Source organism: Lygodium microphyllum, chromosome 17 (genome assembly GCF_053477565.2).
Source record: "Lygodium microphyllum isolate KBCC chromosome 17, Lygodium_microphyllum_v1.1.10, whole genome shotgun sequence".
Lineage (NCBI taxonomy): Eukaryota > Viridiplantae > Streptophyta > Polypodiopsida > Schizaeales > Lygodiaceae > Lygodium > Lygodium microphyllum.
Window position 1 is genome coordinate 66320943 of NC_141151.1, and position 3478 is coordinate 66324420.

General features: G+C 45.8%; 1 pseudogene; it reads left to right on the forward strand.

The window, feature by feature from the left end:
* The first annotated feature begins 2278 nt into the window (after positions 1 to 2278).
* LOC148021994 (E3 ubiquitin-protein ligase At1g12760-like) lies at positions 2279 to 2893 on the forward strand (annotated as a pseudogene).
* The last annotated feature ends 585 nt before the right edge of the window (positions 2894 to 3478 follow it).

Genomic DNA, 3478 nt, shown 5'->3' on the forward strand with positions numbered 1-3478 from the left:
TCAAGCTGAGCAACCAAAGCCAAGACTAAGCGCAGGGTGGTCATCTTAACCATAGGAGAAAAACCCTCATCAAAGTCCACACCATGCTCCTGCTTAAAACCCTTTGCTACTAATCTAGCCTTGTATGCCGGCTTGGGGTGTCCAGGGGTACTTTTTAGCCTGTACACCCACTTGCATGGCAAAGCCTTCTTGCCTCTAGGCAAGGAAACCAAATACCAAGTGTCATTCTTATGCAGGGAGTCTATCTCAAACTGCATAGTCCTCTCCTAGGAGTGACTGTCACCCCTACGCATAGCCTCATCAGAAAGGCTATCCTGCATCTGTAACCAAAACATAATGCATAGAGAGCTGAAATCTATCAGGTGGATGTCTGTCTCTAGCACACCGTCGCACTGCAGGCTCTGCTGCCTGCCTACTGCTGCCTGCCCAGCTGCCTGTCCAACACCCTGACCATGAGCATCTGCTGGAGCTGTAGGCTGTCCAACTGGCTGTGCAGGAGCTATAGGCTCCTCCTGAAAGATCACTCTGCGGATCTCAACCACCTTCTCAGGTTGCCTGTGCATTTTGTCTTCATGGAAGACTACATCATGGCTATGTACTATTTTCCGCGCCTGCGGATCCCATAGGCGATAGCCCATCTCTCTTGAATCACCATAACCAAGAAAGATGCATTTAATGCTCTTTGGATCCAACTTACTCCTCTTGTCCGTGGGCACATGGCAGAATGCTTCACATCCAAAGACACGGAGATGCGCATAAGAGGGTGGCTTACCAGCCCAAACTTCCTTTGCAACCTGGAAATCCAATTGACTAGAAGGCGATCGGTTTATGACATGCAATGCCGTACTAACTGCCTCAGCCCAAAAGCTCTGTGGTAGACCTGCATGGCTAAGCATAGAGCGGACATGCTCTTGAATAGTCCTGTTCATGCGCTCAGCCAAACCATTCTGGGGTGGGGTGTAAAGAGCGGTCAACTGACGCTTAATACCCTTGTCATCACAAAACTGCTCAAAAGCACGTGAGACATATTCTCCCCCATTGTCAATCCTAAGGCATTTCAGCCTATACCCAGTCTGGTTCTCAACAAGAGCAAGCCAACGCTGAAAGACTGCCAAGACATCAGACTTTTGCTTTATGGGATAAGCCCACACTTTCCTAGAAAAATCATCAATGAAGGTAACAAAGTACTTCGCGCCACCCATAGACATACACGGCATGGGCCCACAAACATCTGAATGCACCAAAGCCAAGGGATCACTCATGCATGGCCTACTTGATTTCTTATGCATAGACCTATTCTGCTTACCATAAAGACAATGATCACACGAGTCAAAACGTGCATAGTCCAAAGGCGGAAGATACTGCAAACCAGATAACATTTTCATTCCCTTCAAAGACATATGCCCCAAACGGGCATGACAAAGTGATACATGTGGGATAGATCCCACTACCAAAACATGGTCTACAGAAGACCCAGATACAACAAGAGGATAGAGGTTGCCAGCCTTGGCGCTTGATGACACCCAAAGAAGCATAAAAACAAGGCACAAAAATGTCCATGCATATATCACAATTTCATCTTTTGTAAAAAAGATAACAAGTACATTGTTACAAAATCACTAAAATATACACTTACATGAGGGGGCCACATCCACATCCACATCTATCATAAACAAATGGTATACATAAAAGTGTTACGTGCATAAATTTGTGAAGGATAGGAATACTCAAAATTAAAGGCCAAAGGCCTTATAATATCAAATGTATCAAAGTTTCAAAGAAATAATAAAAATACGAAGGGGTGTGCTTTTTGGGGAAGAGGTGGGGTGGAGTGCACGAGTGGTTATGTGCCTCTTTCCCTTCCCTCTCTTGTCCAATTGCATAAATCTCCTTTTTGGTGGTGCAAAAAGTTGTTCTCTCTCCTCTCTCCTCTGTCTTTTGTGCAGAAATTCTTATTTTCCCTTTTGTTCTTGTATTATAATGGTTGAAGCTATGGATGAAGATGATGAAGATAACGAATCGGTTCATTATTAAGTGGAAGATTTATGGTTTCTTTTCAGTTTTGAGATTAATGGCTCAGTCATGTGCATAGATTTTGCACGCTTCTACCTTGGTTTCATGTTCATTTTCTGCCGTGGGAGGTTTGCTGTCATTTTGGTGCGCAGCCGGGGAAGAAGATGATCTCAAAACACCAAAGGAAGAAAAGAAAAGAGAGACTTGAAGATTTGATGCAAAGCAATGAAGAAATTGTGTGTCCCAAAGTACAAGAAGGTGCAGGATGAGATGGAAGCCCGTCGTCTGGGTGTTTGGAAGACCCTCCTTTGCTGAAGAAAGCCCAAAGCTTTACAGATTGTGTGTAGCATTCTTGGCCCTAAGCTGCATCAGCTATGCAATGACATTCGTGCTCTGTACTGCTGTGTGTTGTTGCCTTCCTTGTGTGATTTCCCTCCTTGGTTTCCGTGAAAGTCACATGGAAGGGAGGAGAGCCTTTGCCGATGTTATTGCCTTTTCACCCATTCACAAGTTTAGGAGCAAGAGGATACCGTTTCAGCGAGAGAAAAGCAGCTACAATGGATCAGATAGTGATAGCTCCAGTGAAGGTGGTGTGATGGCAGCAGAAACAGAGAATGAGAGGGTAATAGCAGGGGATGATGCGGCATGTTGTATCTCCCTGGGCCGCTAGAAGAACAACACACAGCTACGAGGATTACCATGTTCCCACCATTTTCATGTGGAGTGTGTTGATCAGTGGTTAAAAATAAATGCTTCATGTCCCCTCTGCAAATCTTCTGTTCAAGGGTGTAAGACTGGAGATGGAGACACAGATGTATCAACACCTGTGGCAAGGCGTGCTGCTGGAAAAGAATTCAGTCATGAATGCTGCTCAACCTAGAAGCAACTGGAACACAAGGGTTATGGGACCTGATTTGATGGCACATATGTCACAAACCGAGGCTTTTTTGCCCCATGATACTGTAGAAACAGGTACCCTGTGGGACATGGATCCCACTACATTTCTGCTACTTGAGAAGGATGCAAAGGTGAAGGAGACGTGTAGCAGAAATAGTAGCACAACATCTCCATGTCTCCAAGAGGACTCCATGTCTCCAAGAGGAACGAGAAGAAGAAGAAAAGGAACATAAGAGAAGGAGAGGGATGAGAAGGCGGCCATTACCACATTGCGCAAGAGATAGAGAAAGAGCGAGGGAGAGAGAGAGAACGCCCTCGACCACCAGGAAGTACAAGGCGTTGTCATCGCTTTATGGTCTTGCAGAGGTAGAGGATACGGAGGAAGAGGATGCTCTTGGCAAGGCATCGAGGCCGGAGCCTTGGCCCACCCTCCACTGAAGCGATTTTCTCTACAAACTGAGGAGTGAGGGAGCGAGGCAGAGAAGTAGCCAGTAATTTTACCTATCCCCACCAGTCCTACAAGGGTTCTCCTACTATGACTTTTCCTATCAGGACCATCTCTGTTTCG